This window comes from Salmo salar, chromosome ssa25, assembly GCF_905237065.1.
Source record: "Salmo salar chromosome ssa25, Ssal_v3.1, whole genome shotgun sequence".
Taxonomy (NCBI): Eukaryota; Metazoa; Chordata; class Actinopteri; order Salmoniformes; family Salmonidae; genus Salmo; species Salmo salar.
In genome coordinates this window covers 34,040,964-34,062,391 of record NC_059466.1, presented here as the reverse complement: position 1 = coordinate 34,062,391, position 21,428 = coordinate 34,040,964, and the positions used below count along the sequence as shown (strand labels likewise).

The following is a 21,428-nucleotide window of genomic DNA, read 5'->3' as shown; positions in this document are numbered from 1 at the left end:
AGGGGCCCACCAAGTGTGACGCGAGGGCAGCAAGAAGCAAAGGTAAGTTGCTAGCTAGCATTAGACTTATAAAAAACTATCAATCTTAACATAATCACTAGTTAACTACACATGGCTGATGATATTACTAGTTTATCTAACATGTCCTGCGTTGCATATGATCGATGCGGTGCCTGTTAATTTTCATTGAATCACAGCCTACTTCGACAAACGGGTGTTGATTTAACAAGCGCATTTGCGATAAAAGTACTGTCGTTGCACCAATGTACCTAACCATAAACATCAATGCCTAACAGGAATATTTAGACTTAGTCACCCGTTAGATAAAATACGGAACGGTTCCTTAAGTCACTGAAAGAAAAAAACTTTTGTTTTCGAGATGATAGTTTCCAGATTCGACCATATTAATGACCCAAGGCTCGTATTTCTGTGTGTTTATTATATTATAATTAAGTCTATGATTTGATAGAGCAGTCTGACTGAGCGGTGGTAGGCAGCAGCAGGCTCGTAAGCATTCATTCAAACAGCTCTTCGCTGTGCTTCAAGCATTACGCTGTTTATGACTTCAACCTGGGTGGGTATAATTTCTGGAACGTTCCAACAGGAATCTATTCCAAAAACTTCGTAAATAACAAGGTTTCCAAAAAACAACGCATACAAAGTTGTACAGCAGCAGAATAAGATACCGGGTAGGGAGTGGTCTATTTCATTGCGTTTTTCACTCATCACGTTTATTCCGAAAAATGTCTGTCCTCACATGTCTGTTTGCCTATGGACAAACATTAAGAATAAGCTACGTGGTGAGTTGATGCTTATTCGGCAGCTAGTTAGCTAGGTTTGTATGCGTTGCTACTTTGTATGCGTTGGTTGGCAACCTTTTACTTTACGTTTTTTGGAACAGATTCCTGTTCCACAAATTATACCCACCCCTTCAAGCCTATCAACTCCCAAGATTAGGCTGGTGTAACCGATGTAAAATGGCTAGCTAGTTAGCCGGGTGCACGCTAATAGCGTTTCAAACGTCACTCGCTCTGAGACTTGGAGTAGTTTTTTCCCTGCCTCTGCATGGGTAACGCTGCTTCGAAGGTGGCTGTTGTCGATGTTTTCCTGGTTTGAGCCCAGGTAGGAGCGAGGAGAGGGACGGAAGCTATACTGTTACACTGGCAATACTAAAGTGCCTATAAGAACATCCAATAGTCAAAGGTATATGAAATACAAATCGTATAGAGAGAAATCGTCCTATAATTCCTATAATAATTACAACCTAACATTTCTTACCTGGGAATATTGAAGACTCATGTTAAAAGGAACCACTAGCTTTCATATGTTCCCATGTTCTGAGCAAGGAACTTAAACATTAGCTTTCTTACATGGCACATATTGCACTTTTACTTTCTTCTCCAACACTTTGTTTTGCATTATTTAAACCAAATTGAATATGTTTCATTATTTATTTGAAGCTAAATGGATTTTATTGATGTATTATATTAAGTTAAAATAAGTGTTCATTCAGTATTGTTGTAATTGTCATTATAAAAAAAGAGAGAAAATATTCGGCCGATTAATCGGTATCGGGGTTTTGGGCCTCCAGTAATCGGTATCGGCGGTGAAAAATCATAATCGGTCGACCTCTACTTTCCATGACTGTGACCTACCTCTGCCTTCAACACTGCTGGCTCCGCTGCAATGTGAATTCCTGGAAAATATGAACTTGTGTCGACTTGCAAGGCTCAAACTAATAGAGTTTATTTCCCCAACACCATAAATAACTGAAAACAACACCTTTGTTGCTGAGTGGCAAAAGGATATACTTGAAGCAGAAGTGTTGAAAATATATTTAAAAAAAATGGTCATTGGGTGTCACGTCCTGACCAGTATAAGGGTTATTTGTTATTGTAGTTTGGTCAGGACGTGGCAGAGGGTATTTGTTTTATGTGGTTCGGGGTGGTGGTTTATTTAGTAGGACGTTTGATTTATTATTTCCGGGTTTTGGTTTATGTTCTCTGTTTTGTACTTCTATGTTCTTTCTGGGTTGGTGTATTTCTATGTGTAGGTTAATGGGGGGTTGGACTCTCAATTGGAGGCAGGTGCTTTCTCGTTGCCTCTGATTGAGAGTCCTATATATGGGTAATTGTTTGGTGTAGTGTTGTGGGAGATTGTTTCTTGTTTTGCGTGTCTATGCCTGACAAGACTGTATTTTCGTTGTTCATCATTTTTGTATACGTGTTTGTTTGGTTTCCCTTCTTTCGCCTACTAAAAGAAGATGAGTATACAATCCACTGCGTTTTGGTCCTCCTTTCCAGACGACAACCGTTACATTGGGAGTGAGGTGAAACCCTCAACCCTGACCCAGTATCAAGTCAACCAGTTAGAATAACACTTACACTTACACGATACAAGGGCAATGAATCTAAATCTCTGCTTTATCTTAGTCTAAAAAAGTTACAAGATGTAGTTCACATCAAATACAACAAAAATATTACAAAAATGAAATACCCCAAAATAAAGAGTAGAGAGAACAGTTTACTTTTTATTTGTATAGTATTGTATAGTAAGTGCAGAGACTCACTTGACAATTCATTCCAATTTCTACACATACTGTGACTGGAAAATAACAACATGGATATGAAATTAACTTTGTACAAAATAAGTTGAATCAATGAACAAGCAATTATGAAAGTCAAAATTATGTCTCTGTATCCTAACAAATGCTGACGAATTCTCTTTAGATCATTCAACATGCCATGACAAAATCATGTTTTCAAAACCTGGAAATTGGGTCTTGCCTTGAAAAACGTCAAAGCAGTTTTCTTCCATTTTGACAAGGGCTGTTTAAACATACACACAGTAACAGCAAACAACTCCTGGCAGCCCAACAAGTCCTAAAGTTGTTCTATGGGGAAAATATAGTGGCCAGTTTATTAGGTGCACCCATCTAGTACTGGGTCGTACCCCCCTTTTCCTCCAGAACAGTGTGAATTATTCGGGGCATGGATTCTACAAGGTGTGGCGTTCAAACGTTGCTCAATTGGTATCATGGGACATAAAGTGTGCCAGGAAAACATTTACCACACCATTACACCACCGCCACCAGCCTGTACAGTTGACACTAGGCCGGATGGGACCATGGACTCATAATGCTTATGGCAAATCCTGACTGAAACGGGATTCGTCGGAACAGGCAATGCTTTTCCACCCTCAGTTGTCCAGTGTTGGTGATCACATGCACTGAAGCCACTTCTTGTAGTCTTTGACTGATAGGAGTGGAACCAACAAGTTGTATGTTGCGTGATGCTGTTCTGCACACCATTGTTCTACTGCGCCGTTATTTGCCTGTTTGCGGCCCGCCTGTTAGCTTGCACGATTCTTGTCATTCTCCTTCGACCTTTCTCATCAACAAGCTATGTATCCAGGACCTGAAATAAAATAAAATTGAAATAAAATGTTATTAGTCACATGCTTCGCAAACAACAGGTGTGGACTAACAATGCTTACTTACAGGTCCTTCCTAGCAATGCAGAGAGAAAGAAAATAGAGAAATAATTGAAAAGTAAAAACAAGTAATAATACAAGTAATAATAGATATATAATGAGTAACGATAAAAGGGTATCAGTACAGTCTCGATGTGTAGGGGTACAAGGTAATTTAGTTAGATACGTACATATAACTAGGAATAAAGTGACAGATAGTAAACAGTAGCATCAGCGTATGTGCGAACGGCCCAGTACATCACTGGGGCCAAGCTTCCTGCCATCCAGGACCTATATAATAGGCGGTGTCAGAGGAAAGCCCATAAAATTGTCAGAGACTCCAGTCACCCAAGTTATAGACTGTTTTCTCTGCTATCGCACGGCAAGCGGTACCGGAGCACCAAGTCTAGGACCAAAAGGCTCCTCAATAGCCTTTTGTACACTGCTGCTACTTGCTGTTTATTATCTATGCATAGTCACTTCACCCCCACCTACATGTACAAAGACACAAGAGACAATAATACAAGAAACAACACTTCTGTAGCTTGTCAACTATGTGTCTGTCTATCCCTGTTCTCTCCTCTCTGCACAGGCCATACAAACGCTTCACACCACGTGGCCGCTGCCACTCTAACCTGGTGGTCCCAGCGCGCACGACCCACGTGGAGTTCCAGGTCTCCGGCAGCCTCTGGAACTGCCGGTCTGCAGCCAACAAGGCTGAGTTCATCTCAGCCTATGCTACCCTCCAGTCCCTAGACTTCCTGGCGCTGACGGAAACATGGATTACCACAGATAACACTGCTACTCCTACTGCTCTCTCTTCGTCTGCCCACGTGTTCTCGCATACCCCTAGAGCATCGAGCCAGCGGGGTGGTGGCACTGGAATCCTCATCTCTCCCAAGTGGACATTCTCTCTTTCTCCCCTGACCCATCTGTCTATCTCCTCATTTGAATTCCATGCTGTCACAGTTACCAGCCCTTTCAAGCTTAACATCCTTATCATTTATCCAGGTTCCCTTGGAGAGTTCATCAATGAGCTTGACGCCTTGATAAGTTCCTTTCCTGAGGATGGCTCACCTCTCACAGTTCTGGGTGACTTTAACCTCCCCACGTCTACCTTTGACTCATTCCTCTCTGCCTCCTTCTTTCCACTCCTCTCCTCTTTTGACCTCACCCTCTCACCTTCCCCCCCTACTCACAAGGCAGGCAATACACTTGACCTCATCTTTACTAGATGCTGTTCTTCCACTAATCTCATTGCAACTCCCCTCCAAATCTCTGACCACTACCTTGTATCCTTTTCCCTCTTGCTCTCATCCAACACTTCTCACTCTGCCCCTACTCGGATGGTATTGCGCCGTCCCAACCTTCGCTCTCTCTCTCCCGCTACTCTCTCCTCTTCCATCCTATCATCTCTTCCCTCTGCTCAAACCTTCTCCAACCTATCTCCTGATTCTGCCTCCTCAACCCTCCTCTCCTCCCTTTCTGCATCCTTTGATTTTCTCTGTCCCCTATCCTCCAGGCCGGCTCGGTCCTCCCCTCCTGCTCCGTGGCTCGACGACTCACTACGAGCTCACAGAACAGGGCTCCGGGCAGCCGAGCGGAAATGGAGGAAAACTCGCCTCCCTGCGGACCTGGCATCCTTTCACTCCCTCCTCTCTACATTCTCCTCTTCTGTCTCTGCTGCTAAAGCCACTTTCTACCACTCTAAATTCCAAGCATCTGCCTCTAACCCTAGGAAGCTCTTTGCTACCTTCTCCTCCCTCCTGAATCCTCCTCCCCTCCCCCCCTCCTCCCTCTCTGCGGATGACTTCGTCAACCATTTTGAAAAGAAGGTTGACGATATCCGATCCTCGTTTGCTAAGTCAAACGACACCGCTGGTCCTGCTCACACTGCCCTACCCTGTGCTTTGACCTCTTTCTCCCCTCTCTCTCCAGATGAAATCTCGCGTCTTGTGACAGCCGGCCGCCCAACAACCTGCCCACTTGACCCTATCCCCTCCTCTCTTCTCCAGACCATTTCCGGAGACCTTCTCCCCTTCCTCACCTCGCTCATCAACTCATCCTTGACCGCTGGCTACGTCCCTTCCGTCTTCAAGAGAGCGAGAGTTGCACCCCTTCTGAAAAAACCTACACTCGATCCCTCCGATGTCAACAACTACAGACCAGTATCCCTTCTTTCTTTTCTCTCCAAAACTCTTGAACGTGCCGTCCTTGGCCAGCTCTCCTGCTATCTCTCTCAGAATGACCTTCTTGATCCTAATCAGTCAGGTTTCAAGACTGGGCATTCAACTGAGACTGCTCTTCTCTGTGTCACGGAGGCTCTCCGCACTGCTAAAGCTAACTCTCTCTCCTCTGCTCTCATCCTTCTAGACCTATCTGCTGCCTTTGATACTGTGAACCATCAGATCCTCCTCTCCACCCTCTCCGAGTTGGGCATCTCCGGCGCGGCCCACGCTTGGATTGCGTCCTACCTGACAGGTCGCTCCTACCAGGTGGCGTGGCGAGAATCTGTCTCTGCACCATGCGCTCTCACCACTGGTGTCCCCCAGGGCTCTGTTCTAGGCCCTCTCCTATTCTCGCTATACACCAAGTCACTTGGCTCTGTCATATCCTCACATGGTCTCTCCTATCATTGCTATGCAGACGACACACAATTAATCTTCTCCTTTCCCCCTTCTGATAACCAGGCGGCGAATCGCATCTCTGCATGTCTGTCAGACATATCAGTGTGGATGACGGATCACCAGCTCAAGCTGAACCTCGGCAAGACAGAGCTGCTCTTCCTCCCGGGGAAGGACTGCCCGTTCCATGATCTCGCCATCACGGTTGACAACTCCCTTGTGTCCTCCTCCCAGAGTGCTAAGAACCTTGGCGTGATCCTGGACTACACCCTGTCGTTCTCCACTAACATCAAGGCGGTGACCCGATCCTGTAGGTTCATGCTCTACAATATTCGCAGAGTACGACCCTGCCTCACACAGGAAGCGGCGCAGGTCCTAATCCAGGCACTTGTCATCTCCCGTCTGGATTACTGCAACTCGCTGTTGGCTGGGCTCCCTGCCTGTGCCATTAAACCCCTACAACTCATCCAGAACGCCGCAGCCCGTCTGGTGTTCAACCTTCCCAAGTTCTCTCACGCCACCCCGCTCCTCCGCTCTCTCCACTGGCTTCCAGTTGAAGCTCGCATCCGCTACAAGACCATGGTGATTGCCTACGGAGCTGTGAAGGTAACGGCACCTCCATACCTTCAGGCTCTGATCAGGCCCTACACCCAAACAAGGGCACTGCGTTCATCCACCTCTGGCCTGCTGGCCCCCCTACCTCTGAGGAAGCACAGTTCCCGCTCAGCCCAGTCAAAACTGTTCGCTGCTCAGGCACCCCAATGGTGGAACAAGCTCCCTCACGACGCCAGGACAGCGGAGTCAATCACCACCTTCCGGAGACACCTGAAACCCCACCTCTTTAAGGAATACCTAGGATAGGATAAAGTAATCCTTCTAACCCCCCCCCCCCCCTAAAAAGATTTTGATGCACTATTGTAAAGTGGTTGTTCCACTGGCTATCATAAGGTGAATGCACCAATTTGTAAGTCGCTCTGGATAAGAGCGTCTGCTAAATGACTTAAATGTAAATGTACAAATGACCTCAACTAGCCTGTACCCCTGCACACTGACTCGGTACCGGTGCCTCCTGTATATAGCCTCGTTATTGTTTTTCTTATTGTGTTGCTTTTTATTATTACTTTTTATTTTAGTCTATTTGGTAAATATTTTCATAAACTCTTCTTGAACTGCACTGTTGGTTAAGGGCTTGTAAGTTGTAAGTAAGCATTTCACGGTAAAGTCTACACTTGTTGTATTCGGTGCATGTGAAAAATACAGTTTGATTTGATGACTTAAAAAAGTTAGTGCAAAAAGGGTCAATGCAGATAGTTAAATATTTAACCAAATAGCTACCTGGACTAACTATTTAGCTTTCTTATGGCTTGTGGGTAGAAGCTGGTCAGTTTCCTGTTGGTTCTTGACTTGGTGCATCGGTACCGCTTGCCGTGCAGTAGCAGAGAACAGAAATAGACATAAAACGATAGGTATAGTTAAAATCGCAACCTTAATAACAGGAAAAGTTAATTTATCATGAGAGACTTGTCTATTATGAGTAACAACATGAGTGAAAGACAACTACAGTAATGTGAACATGTTATATAAAACCTTTATAAATTCGTAATTATGTCCTCTATGGGATGGCAGAAAGTGCTTAAACCCAACTCACATGGTTCTATAGCTGTGAATTGTTCAGTTGTGTCAGACCTCAGTTCAGTAGTTATTTTTTTAGCAGTAGCGCAGTTGTACTACTGTGAATACTGGAAATAATGATAACAATTTATGTCTTTAATAAATGGTGATTTATTTTATGAAATACAGGCAAATTTCAGATTTTCTGTTTGCACATTTCATTAACAGTTTGACACATGGACTCTTTTAACTCTTTCCCAGGCCTCTCTATACCACTAAGTCTTTCTCAGTGGCGATTTTAGCATGTAAATCTTGGTTGGGCAAAAAAAAGTGGGATGCATGCCAGCAAAGCCACTACAGAACACAACACTAAACAATGCATTAATTGCACTATAACGGTGACAAACGGTGCCCACAAACTGTTAGGGCCTACATAAAGCTGTCCCAACAGCAGTGTTCAGACTTTTGAAATGTACAGCGACAGAATTCAGAACATGGGCCATTCTTACAGTGTACTCCCTGTACAACAAGTCAGAACCATAGGATAAATAAAGGGGGCATATAAACAGACAATGAAAGCTCTTACAATGTTGTGCTTTTGTGGGTTTGATAACAGGCTCAAAATGGCCAGAAACAAATACCTTTTTTCTGAACTCGTTATGCTATTCTTGCTCTGAGGAATGAAGGCTATTTCTTGTAAGAAATTGCCAAGAAACTGAAGATCTCGTATAATGCTGTGTACTACTCCCTTCACAGAACAGCGCAAACAGGCTCTAACCAGAATAGAAAGAGGAGTGGGAGGCCCCTGTGCACAACTGAGCAAGAGGACAAGTACATTAGAGTGTCTAGTTTGAGAAACAAACGCCTCACAAGTCCTCAACTGGCAGCTTCATGAAATAGTACCCGCAAAACACCTGTCTCAACATCAACATTGAAGAGGCGACTCCGGGATGCTGGCCTTCTAGGCAGAGTTCCTCTGTCCAGTGTCTGTGTTCTTTTGCCAATCTTAAAACTTCTTAGGGATAGGGGGCAGTATTTTCACGTCCGGATGAAAAACGTGTCCAAATTAAACTGCCTGGTACTCAGACATAGAAGGTAGGATATGCATATTATTAGTAGATTTGGATAAAAAACACTCTGAAGTTTCTAAAACTGTCTGAATGATGTCTGTGAGTATAACAGGACTCATATGGCAGGCAAAAACCCAACCAGGAAGTGGGAAATCTGAGGCTTGTAGTTTAAGTGAATCCCAATTTAATTTGTAGTGTTAACGGGGTCATGTTGCACTTCCTAAGGCTTCCACTAGATGTCAACAGTCTTTAGAACGTTGTTTCAGGCTTTTACTGTGAGCAGGGAGCCAACAAGAGCTTCTGGAAACAGGTGTCCCAGAATAAGGCACGAGTTAAGCCTTGGGAGCGAGCCTACTCCATCTTCATTTCTAAAGAGAAGGGAATCGTCCGGTTGGAATTTTATTGAAGATTTATGTTAAAAACAACCTAAAGATTGATTCTATACATCGTTTGACATGATTCTATAACTGTAGTATAACTTTCTTTGACTTTTCGTCTGGAGTTAGCAAGCGCATGCCTGGAATAGTGAACCTAACACACAAACAAAATGGAGGTATTTGGACATAAGGATGAAGTTTATCGAACAAAACAAACATTTATTGTTGAACTGGGATTCCTGGGAGTGCATTCTGATGAAGATCATCAAAGGTAAGTGAATATTTATAATACTATTTCTGAGTTTTCTTGATTCCAAGATGGCGGATTTCTGTTTGGCTTGCTGCTGTTGATTATTGCAAACGTGTGCTTTCGCCGTGAAGCTTTTTTGAAATCTGACACAGCGGTTGCATTAACGAGAATCTTATCTTTAAAATGGTGTAGCATACTTGTGTGTGATTATGATATTTTTGTCGTTTTGAATTTGGCGCTCTGCTATTTCACTGGCTGTTGTCAAATCGATCCCGCTAACGGGATTCGCATGTTAAGGGGTCACTAAGAGGTTCATCTTTTATTTTTATTGGCCAGTCTAAGATACGGCTTTTTCTTTGCAACTCTGCCTAGAAGGCCAGCATCCCGGAGTCGCCTCTTCACTGTTGACGTTGAGACTAGTGCCTGGAACACTGACAGAGAATTGGCTAATCCATAAGGCATCACCAAGTATTCATAGTGGCCAGACATTGTGCTGAATGCCATTTTCCATTCATCCCCCTCCCAGATGCGGATAAGATTGTAGGCACTCTGCAGGTCCTATTTTGTATAAAAACGGGCCCCGTGGAACTGTACTGGCCGGCACCAACAGGAGAGGGTAGTGGTACTTGGTGGTGATGGAATTGAGGCCTACGTAGTGGATACACGGGCGTAGACCTCCGTCCATTTGGCGATGAAGAAAAAGCCTGCCGACGCAGAGGAGGTGGACGTGCGAATGAAATCTTGTTGGAGAGCCTCCTGGATGTACTCCCCCATAGCCTTGGTTTCAGCATCCGACAGAGGGTAGATGCGGCTGCGTGGAGACACAGTGCCTGCAAGCAGTTTCATAGCACAGTCCCAGGGGCGATGAGGAGGGAGACAGGTGGTGCGGGTCTTGGAGAAAACCTCCTGGTGATCCTGGTATAAAGACAACACATGAGGGACAGCCAGCCAGTGAAATGGAAACCAGAAAGGGTTTGGCGGAAAGTGATGATGATGGAATACTCAAATGTAACTCGGAGACAGATGATCACGTGGCCGTCCCTCTGTCCTCGTGGACTCCGGGTTGGAGCGCACTTGACACCGCTGAAGCTGGTGCCCCTCCTGACCACAATAGAAACAGAACCCCAGCTGTCTCCGGTGACGTTGCTCTGCTGCGGTGAGGTGTGTGGCACCTAACTCCATGGGTTCAGGCTCTGTTTCAGGGCGGCCAAAGGAGTTAGGCGAGAGACGAGGGGGGTGCCGGCGCTCTCGAAGAAGATTATCCAGACGGATGGCCATCGCTATGAGCGCGTCCAAAGAAATGTTGTCTTCCTGACACGTCAACTCCATCTGGACCTCTTCGCACAGTCCTCTTCTGAATAAGGTGCAACGTGCCGGCTCATTCTATCTGCTGGAGGCTGCCACAGTCCGGAAGGTGAGGGCGTACTCCACAGCGGTCTGTGCACCCTGCCAAAGTTGGAGAAGTCGCTCCCCTCCTTCTCTGCCCTCAGGTGGACACTCACACTGAGTTCCAAACTGCCTCATGAAATGGGTTTCCATGGCCGAGTAGCCGCACAAAAGCCTAATATCACCATGCGCAATGGCAAGCGTTGGCTGGAGTGGTGTAAAGCTTGCCGCCATTGGGCTGTGGAGCAGTGGAAACGCGTTCTCTGGAATGATGAATCACCCTTCACCATTTGGCAGTCCTACAGACTAATCTTGGTTTGGCGAATGCAAGGAGAACGATACCTGCCCCAATGCGTAGTACCATTTGTAAAGTTTGGAGGAGGAATAATGGTCTGGGGATTTTTCATGGTTTGGGCAAGTCCCCTTAGTTCCAGTGAAGGGAAATCTTAACGCTACAGCATCTAGACGATTCTGTGCATTCATTTTTGTGGCAACAGTTTGGGGAAGGCCCTTTCCTGTTTCAGCAAGACAATGCCCCCGTGCACAAAGCGAGGTCGATACAGAAATGGTTTGTTGAGATCGATGTGGAAGAACTTGACTGGCCTGCACAGAGTCCTGACCTCAACCAATTCAAACACCTTTGGGATGAATTGTAATACCGACTGCGAGCCAGGCCTAATCACCCAACATCAGTGCACAACCTCACTAACGCACTTGTGGCTGAATGGAAGCAAGTTCCCGCGGAATGTTCCAACATTTACTGGAAAGCCTTCCCAGAAGAGTGGAGGTTGTGATAGCAGCAAAGGGGAGACCAACTCCAAAGTAATGCCAATGATTTTGGAATTAGATGTTCGACAAGTAGGTGTCCACATACTTTGGTCATGTAGTGTATCTGTCCAGGAATGGGTGTGAACTTAGGCCTACTTACGTTCTATAGCTGCAGTAACAGTAACCACCTCGCTGTCTCTCTCTCGCTCTCTCAGATCCACCTCATGCAGGAAACATTATCCTGGAGCAGTTACGGACAGATGTTGAATTATGCTGGTAGTCAAATCATGCCTTTACCTATCTGCTTAACTACCGACTGGCCCCCCCATCTCAAGGGCAGAATATTTTAGTGCCCTCCTCTTGGTGTCGGAGAGAAAAAAGTATAATGTTAAAGTGAATTTCCTGCAATTCTATACATTTTGCGATGAGTAGAGAAAACTTTACAGCTTTAAATATATTTTTAATGCAATTATACTCATATTGCCATGGGGTGGAGTGAAACATATGCAGTTTTAAAGCTAATTTCCTGCATTTGTACACATATTGCCATAGGGCCGATGGAAAATGTTGCGGTTTTTAATCTATTTTCATGCAATTCTGAATATTTTGCCATGACTAAGGCCATGTTCATACGATATCTGGGTAAGAGTGACTAACAAATTCAATAGGGGCCCCCTGGAGGTGAGGGCCCCTGGGACCCTTTGGCCATGATTACTACAAGGTTTAGATAGATTGCTAGGTAAGTTAGTCTAGCCAGCTAAAACATGTTAGCTGACATGGGCTAATTGAGTGACTGTCAGTGACTGACATAACAAAACGGCTGATGCACTACCAAATTCCGCTTATTGGTAGGGCCCGAACCTGGATTAATTTGTTTTACAGACCTTGTAGGTGTTGAGGTTAGAGTAAATTTTCATAAGTAAGTCGCAAGATGCGAGGAGTGTACCATACATCATCGGGGAAAATACCAAAAAGCTGGTGCCGAAGGGTAATAAATAAAGCATTGAAACTGTATGTACACAACTCCACCATATACTGACACACACACACTCAGACCTTCTCCTCCTCTCTCTCTCCCAGAGTGGCCCAGCCATGGCCTGGGTATTCAGAGAGAGCAGAGGGAGACACACTGCACCTCCTCATTCTCAGCTCTGAGCTGAATGGTCTCTATGTCTGTGAGGCCTCCAACCCCTACAGACGAACAACTGGCTCCCTTTATGTACACACATCCTCTTGTGAGATGCATCTGAAACACACACACACAGGCACTTACTCAACACGTTGCTTATGTAGAGTGGTTCGTTCTGCGTTGTGTAATTTAATGAGGACACTGCCACAACTGTAGGTCTGCTTGTTGGATTTTTATTTGCCCTGCGCACGAAGAGACAATGCACAATATGTTAGGCCTTGGCGCAGTCACAGCTCTCAGGCACCTCGCTAGCTGAAGGTCAGGCAAGAGAGCGATCAAAAAGAAGTAACAGGTGCTGCGACATTCAGTGCCAACAGCAGACAATACAAGCAAAATGATATACAACGTAATTCGGACAAAATAAAAGACATACCTGCGCACGAAGAGACAATGCACAATATGTTAGCCCTTGACGCAGGCACCTCGCTAGCTGAAGGTCAGGCAAGAGAGAACGATAGGAGGGTATAGTAACACAGATAGCCCACGATGGACCAAACCAAAATATACAAAACTTTTACAATCAAGTGTATTTACAATATAGATATGAAAAAGTGTTTGCACACCAAAAATAACATTAGCTATGCAGCTGTAATTAAATAAAAAACACACTGGATTATTATTATTATCAAATTATTAACATCCCCTCTTGACCGGGCCTATTTGAACTGGTCCTTGTGTGCAACTTGGTGCATAATCTAGGGGAACAACGTCACACTGCTACACTTACACTGAATTTTTAAAGTACAGAAATGTGAGAAATGTTATGTAGCGTTGTGTCCTGCGTGTATTAGTATCAGGTGTATGGCTTCATTCCCCATTGTAAAGGAAGGTGTAACCAAACTAAGACTGTCATGATGCACATTATCGTACTGCATTAGTCTTTGTCTCATGTCCATTTCTGCGGGAAAGTGCCTGAATAAGAACTATGACGATTGCTTCGATTAGATTAGGCCCGTATTCATATGTCTGTGGTATAGGTTTAAATCTAACATGTTTCTTATAGTAACTGTATCCCCTCTCTCCTCACAGAGACCTCTGCTGCCTGTTGAGTTCTACTTGTTGTCATCTTCTTCCCATGTCTGATTGTTTCTGCTGCTTTTGGACTTGTATGGTACTGGTGCAAATAACCACAGTTTTCTGTCATCTATTCATCTCACAGCACTGGTAGTGGGCAGAATTCAATTTCTGCACATTCTCCAACCATCTAACGGAGTATTCTCTGTGATATTATAAACCTCGGCTTAGCCCCTCCTCCACCACAGCTGTACCCAGTTCTGGCCATCGTTTCAGTTTTTTGTTCCCTTCTCATTGTCACAGTATCTAACGAAGGTGGCGCCCCTCCTCGGTCGGGCGGCGCTCGGCGGTCGTCGTCGCCGGCCTATTAGCTACCACCGATCGTTGTTTCTGTGTCTTTTGGTTTTGTCTGTCTATCCCGCACCTGTTTTGTGTCTGAAATTAGTGGGGGGTTATTTAGTGTGTATTTTCAGTTGGGGTTCTCGTGCGGGATTGTTTATTGTCTACTCTAGACAGTTGCGAGTGAAGCTGTTCTTTTTAGCTGGTTATTGTCCATTGTATTGCCGGGCTGCGCCCCGTGCGCTTTTTCCAGAGTGTTTATTTTTGGGAATGTGTTTTCCCCTGGCGGACTTAGTCACGCGCCCTGTGCCCTACGGCTATTGCGTTTTGCATTTATCATTAAAACACTGTTGCTCCGGCCCTCTGTCTCCTGCTCCTGATTCCACATCTCCACCGGTCCTAGACAGCCGTGACACTCATGGACTCCGCATTGTCATGATGGAGGGGGTTTGTCAACTCAAGGGAGCCCAGGTATTAGCTAATTAATTAGGTACAAACTGAAGAACCTTGTTAGTGATAACTAGGCACGCCTCTGGCTGATGGTACTTCTTGCAGCTGCTCCAAAATGCATTACTTCATATTATGCAGTTTTATGTAGTGTTCATACAGGGAGAAATTATGAGAGGAATCATAACATCAAGAGTGTGGCTAGTAGTAATCAACTGGGAACAGAACCTCCACTAACAGCTGCCATGTGATCCACAACTTAACTGTGTTCCTCATGAAACCTCAGTGTTTTGGTTTAGCCTAGCATCAATGCAGCATGGCATTTTTTGTCATCAGTAAGTACTGTACATAGTAGTTAAAATGCAGGCCTTTAAGTAAGGGATAAACATTGACGTTCTGTACATTACCTTAGAAATAATGGACGGCGCAGCAGGAAAAGACGGAGCCAAGTCCCCAGTTGAAGTCAGAAATTTACATACACTTTAGCCAAATACGTTTAAACTCAGTTTTTCACAATTCCTGACATTTAATCCTAGAAGAAAATCCATGTCTTACGTCAGTTAGGATCACCACTTTATTTTAATAATGTGAAATGTCAGAATAATAGTAAAGAGAATGATTAATTTCAGCTTTTATTTTTTTCGTGACATTCCCAGTGGGTCAGAAGTTTACATGCACTCAATTAGTATTTGGTAGCATTGCCTATAAATTGTTTAACTTGGGTAAAACTGTCACATTCTTCTTCGTCAGATGATAAAGAAAAATCATTGTCAGACCAAAACGCAGCAGGGTTATGTGCACTCATCTTCTTTTATTAAATTGGCAAAGAAGGAAAAACCAAAATAAATACTGACACAATGACTAATAACATGCCGGTAAGGCAACAAAGCTATACCAAGCACAATCTCCCACAAACTACCAACACAAACCTATATATAGGACTCTCAATCAGAGGCAACTAGGAAACACCTGCCTCCAATTGAGAGTCCAACACCCAATGACCTAAACAAAGAAATACTAATACGAGAATGAACATAGAAATACAAAACATATAACATAGCCCAAAACCCGGAAATAATAAATCAAACACCCTTCTAAACCACCAACCACCCCAAACCACATAAAACAAATACCCTCTGCCACGTCCTGACCAAACTACAATAACAAATAACCCCTATACCGGTCAGGACGTGACACAAACGCTTTGGGTAGCCTTCCACAAGCTTCCCACAGTAAGTTGGGTGAATTTTGGCAAATTCTTCCTAATAGAGCTGGTGTAACTGAGTCAGGTTTGTAGGCCTCCTTGCTCGCACACACTTTTTCAATTCTGCCCACAGATTTTCTATAGGATTGAGGTCAGGGCTTTGTGATGGCCACTCAAATACCTTGACTTTGTTGTCCTTAAGCCATTTTTCCACAACTTTGGAAGTATGCTTGGGGTCATTGTTCATTTGGAAGACCAATTTGCCACCAAGCTTTAACTTCCTGACTGATGTCTTGAGATGTTGCTTCAATATATCAACATCATTTTCCTACCTCCTGATGCCATCTATTTTGTGAAGTGCACCAGTCCCTCCTGCAGCAAATCACCCCCACAACATGATGCTGCCACCCACGTGCTTCACGGTTGGGATGGTGTTCTTCGGCTTTTTCCTCCAAACATAACGATGGTCATTATGGCCAAACAGTTCTATTTTTGTTTCATCAGACCAGAGGACATTTCTCCAAAAAGTACGATCTCTGTTCCAATGTGCAGTTGCAAACCGTAGTCTGGATTTTTTATGGTGGTTATGGAGCAGTGGATTCTTCCTTGCTGAGCGGCCTTTCAGGTTATGTCGATATACAACTTATTTTACTGTGGATATAGATATTTTTGTACCTGTTTTCGCCAGCATCTTCACAAGGTCCTTTGCTGTTTTTCTGGGATTGATTCGCACTTTCACACCAAAGTATGTTCATCTCTAGGAGACGGAATTCAACTTCCTTCCTGAGCGGTATGACGGTTGCGTGGTCCCATGATGTTTATACTTGCGCACTAATGTTTGTACACATGAATGTGGTACCTTCAGGCATTTGGAAATTGCTCCCAAGGATGAACCAGATTCGTGGAGGTCTACAATTTTTATTCTGTGGTCTTGGCTGATTTCTTTTGATTTTCCCATGATGTCAATCAAAGAGGCACTGCGTTTGAAGGTAGGCCTTGAAATACATACACATATACACCTCCAATTGACTCAAATGATGTCAGTTAGCCTATCCGAAGCTTCTAAAGCCATGACATACTTTTTTCTGGAATTTTCCAAGCTGTTTAAAGTTACAGTCAACTTAGTGTATGTAAACTTCTGACCCACTGGAATTGTGATACAGTGAATTATAAGTGAAATAATCTGTCTGTAAACAATTGTTGGAAAAATTACTTGTGTCATGCACAAAGTAGATGTTCTAACCGACTTGCCAAAACTGTAGTTTGTTAACAAGAAATTTGTGGAGTGGTTGAAAAACGAGTTTTAATGACTCCAACCTTAGTGTATGTAAACTTCTGACTTCAACTATATATTTTTCCAAGTTAATGTACAGAATGGATGTGTTTATGCCCGTTATACCACAGTTGTAAAAAAAAAATCAGTATGAAAGCACACATTTACAGGTATAATTAATTTTGTGTTTGATATTTTCATTTTTATAAGCAAAAATGTAACGGTCGTCGTACGTAGTGGACCAAGGCACAGCGGGTTGAGTGCTCATAATGACTTTTATTGAACACAAACAAAACAAGAAAACGATTGAACGAACAGGATTGCAGGCTAAAACACACAGCTATGCAACCACAACTTCCCACAAAGGGACAGGTGAAAACAGGCTACCTAAGTATGACTCTCAATCAGCAACAATGATGTACAGCTGTTCCTGATTGAGAGCCATACCAGGCCAACAAAGAAATACACAACATAGAAATACGAAATAAAGAACATAACTCAAAAACCCCGGAATACTCTAACCAAACACCACTCTACATAAACACATATACTAACAAACCCCGAACCACATAAAACAAATACCCCCCTGCCACATCCTGACCAAACTACAATAACAAATAACCCCTTTACTGGTCAGAACGTGACAAAAAAACTTTCTCATCTTTTGGTTGTTGGAGACTAGTTTGATATTTATGGATGCGACCTAGTCATTCGTTCTTTATGTTCCGTTGCCATACTCACTAGCAATATTCTTGTTCCTTGCTTGCTAGCTAGCCAATTAGCTATGGCTAACACTGTCATAACCTCTGCAGCCAGAATGACAGCAAAGTAGCTGTTTTCTATTGAAAATAATTTGGATACATCCATAACAATGAGCTGATAATGCAAATGCAATTCAATTTATAACATTTTTGACATGCGTTTTTTTCTGGATATTTTTGTTGTTATTCTGTCTCTCACTGTTCAAATAAACCTACTATTAAAATTATAGACTGATCATTTCTTTGTCAGTGGGCAAACGTACAAAATCAGCAGGGGATCAAATACTTTTTTCCGTCACTGTACCTGTGCTAGGTTCTCAGACTTCTTCCCTTAGTCCCTAGCACTAGGTCATTCGTCTCCAGTTGCACTTGGTCTGTTTCCAGCATTTGTCGGCCCTCAGTACCTATCCCAGATGGGTCGTCAGGCTACTGCCCCGCTAGGTTAAAAGTTTCATTCTGCTTAGAGCCAGTTTGCACTGTTCTGTGAAGGGAGTAGTAAACAGCATTGTACGAGATCTTCAGTTTGTTGGTCTTTTCTCACAAGGAATAGTCTTCATTTCTCAGAACAAGAATAGACTGACGAGTTTCTGAAGAAAGTGCTTTGTTTCTGGCCATTTTGAGCCTTTAATCGAACCCACAAATGCTGATGCTCCAGATACTCAACTAGTCTAAAGAAGGCCAGTTTTATTGCTTCTTTAATCAGCATAGCAGTTTTCAGCTGTGCTAACATAATTGCAAAATGGGTTTTCTAATGATCAATTAGCCTTTTAAAATGATCAACTTGGATTAGCTAACACAACGTGCCATTGGAACACAGGAGTGATGGTTGCTGATAATGGGCCTCTGTACTCCAATGTAGATATTCCATAAAAAATCTGCCGTTTCCAGCTACAATAATAATTTACAACATTAACAATGTCTACACTGTATTTCTGATCAATTTTATGTTATTTTAATGGACAAAAAACTAGCTTTTCTTTCAAAAACAAGAACATTTTTAAGTGACCCCAAACTTTTGAACGGTGGTGTATATGTATATTGTATAGTTATAACCCTTAGCTAATGTTGTCTTAGGTCTCTCTTTATGCAGTGTTGTGTCGTCTCTCTTGTCGCGATGTGTGTTTTGTCCTATAGTTTTATTGAATTTATTTTTATTTTTAATCCCAGCCCCTGTCCACGCAGGAACCCTTTTTTCTTTTGGTAGGCCGTTATTGTAAATAAGGATTTGTTCTTAACTGACTTGCCTAGTTAACCTTTATTTAACTATGCAAGTCAGTTAAGAACAAATTGTTATTTACAATTACGTTTTTTACAATAGGTTCAGGGTGGGTGAAAACCGAGTTGGGTGCTGTGAAATCTGTGAAGGTGAATAAATTAAATAAATACAAAAGCTAATACTGTTTACATGTGTTCTTTTTTGTCTTATTTATCCACAACACTAAGATTCCAAGTCATTCCGATTACCAAAACCATGTAATCCTCTTCAAATGGAAACAGCTGTGTCTGCTTGTGTGTGTGGTGGTGACTATCAAGAGTACCGTGATGGGCCTCAACATCCTGTTCTAACCAGACAGCACTATAGAGGACAGATCCGAACCAGTCACTTATAAGTATATTGCGGGTGAGGGCATTCACAGCCGACCGCTCAGTCCGGTGTGGGCATACCAGCCAACCGTTTTTACTTGGTCCTTCTACACAGATTTAGTGACCAACAGTTTTTTACATTGTCCGTAAATTCTCCAGATTTAGCGACCAATAGATTTTACAAAGGGAGATTGTTTGTTAAAGACGAATGGTAGAAAGGGTAAGCAGAGTGATCTGTAAGCTGGATCAAAGACAGGAGGAGAAATGGAAGTGAATGAGGGTGAGGTATCGGAGTGGGTAGGTGTGCTGAAGTTCTCAGAGCCTGAGGCTTGCGCCGAGGGTCAGGATAAAGATGAGTTTGATAGTAGGAGTGAAGTTTTTGGAAAAAGGTGACCCTTGCCTTTTGGCTGATCCATTTGTGGTTTCAGGGTGGGTGAAAACAGAGTCGGGTGCTGTGAAATCAGTGAAGGTAGTAACCAAAAGTGGTCTCTAAATAATTGTTTGTGTTTCTGCTGGTCAGAGGGAGCAGGCGCTCTGTGTTACACGAAGGTGGACAAGAGATGTGAATTGTTTTGCTCTCAAGAAAAGGGCACCATTGAAAGGAGTGATTACTGGGGTAGCGGTAAATGTGAAAGTTTACCAACTGAAGGGGAAGATTCCCGGGGTTTGTGATGCTCGTCATTTGGTGCGACGCAAACATGGTGGCGTGAGTGGTGAAACAGAAAAGCCATTGTCTGTTCTTTTGAGTTTTGATGTTGAGTCTTTGCCTAACAAAGTGATGTTAGGATATACAGTATAAGTTATCCTGTACAAGATTTTGTGCCAAATACATTGTTGTTACAGGTGTCAAGCCTATGCGCAAGTGGCTGCAGTTTGTAAGAGGGAGGTTCCAAGGTGTGAGAAATGTGCAGAAGGGCATGAGAAAAGGAAATGTGTAGTATTGGATTAAGTAATGGTATGTGTTAATTGTAGGGGTGCCCATGGGGATGGGGATCAGAAATGTGCAGTGTAAGAGAGGCAGGTTGAAGTTTCCAGGCTTAGAGTAGTGAAGAAGTTGTCATATGCTGAGGCAGTGAAAAAGTAGAGGAAGATGGGTCAAGTTGTAAGGATCCTGAGAAGAGTGGTGTGAGTAGTAGATCTGTACTAGTACAGAGGGATAGGTGATTTATGTTCCAGTAAGATTGTATTTTTTGCATTTATAAAAATAGTTATCATCTGTACTGCAGGGATGGAACATAAGTCGCAAAAAATGTATGTTGTGGGGGCAGCTGCAGAGAGGTATTTGGGTGTGCAAGACTACAGGGTGTGATGACGCCAGAGGAGATGGCTGCAGTTTTATGGGCTTCTAACCAATTGTGCTACTGTGTGTTTTTTTTTGCATTATTCGTAACTTATTTTGTACATAATGTTTCTGCCACCGTCTCTTATGACCGAAAAGAGATTCTGGATATCAAGACGGCGATTACTCAACTCGTACTGGAAAAAGATTGTTTCTTTAATGAGTCGAACATGAAGGATTTACTTCAAACACCCAACAAGGCCCAAATCCTCATAATTCACATGAAGAAGAGACAGATGTCGGGGATGTAGGTCGGGGTACCTAGTAAGGATCCGACGGCAACTGAGTAAACCGCCTTTACCATCAGTCCTATTAGCCAATGTGCAATCATTGGATAATAAAATGGATGAGCTCCGATCAAGACTATCCTACCAACGGGACATTAAAAACTGTAATATCTTATGTTTCACCGAGTCGTGGCTGAACAATGACATGGATAACATACAGCTGGCTGGGTTTTCAGTCCATCGGCAACATAGAACAGCTGCCTCCGGTAAGACAAGGGGTGGCAGTCTTTGTCTATTTGTAAATAACAGCTGGTGCACGAAATCTAATATTAAGGAGCACTCTAGGGTTTTGCTTACCTGAGATAGAGTATCTCATGATAAGCTGTAGACCACACTATTTACCAAGGGAGTTTTCATCTATATTTTTCGTAGCTGTCTATTTACCAACACAAACCGATGCTGGCACGAAGACCGCACTCAACGAGCTGTAAGCA

General features: G+C 43.4%; 1 long non-coding RNA gene across 3 annotated transcripts; it reads right to left on the bottom strand.

Moving 5' to 3' along the window:
• Positions 1–2,517: 2,517 nt before the first annotated feature.
• Positions 2,518–13,200, bottom strand: LOC106586572 (uncharacterized). 3 transcript variants are annotated; one of them, XR_006762009.1, is made up of 3 exons: positions 13,120–13,200; positions 12,831–12,928; positions 2,518–3,416 (listed from the first exon to the last, which is right to left on the bottom strand). It is a non-coding gene; the product is annotated as an uncharacterized lncRNA (long non-coding RNA). The 3 variants fall into 3 exon arrangements; XR_001324219.2 differs by lacking the exon at positions 13,120–13,200 and adding an exon at positions 7,431–7,516 and having other exon boundaries at positions 12,831–12,971; XR_006762010.1 differs by lacking the exon at positions 13,120–13,200 and having other exon boundaries at positions 12,831–12,971.
• Between the last annotated feature and the right edge of the window lie 8,228 nt (positions 13,201–21,428).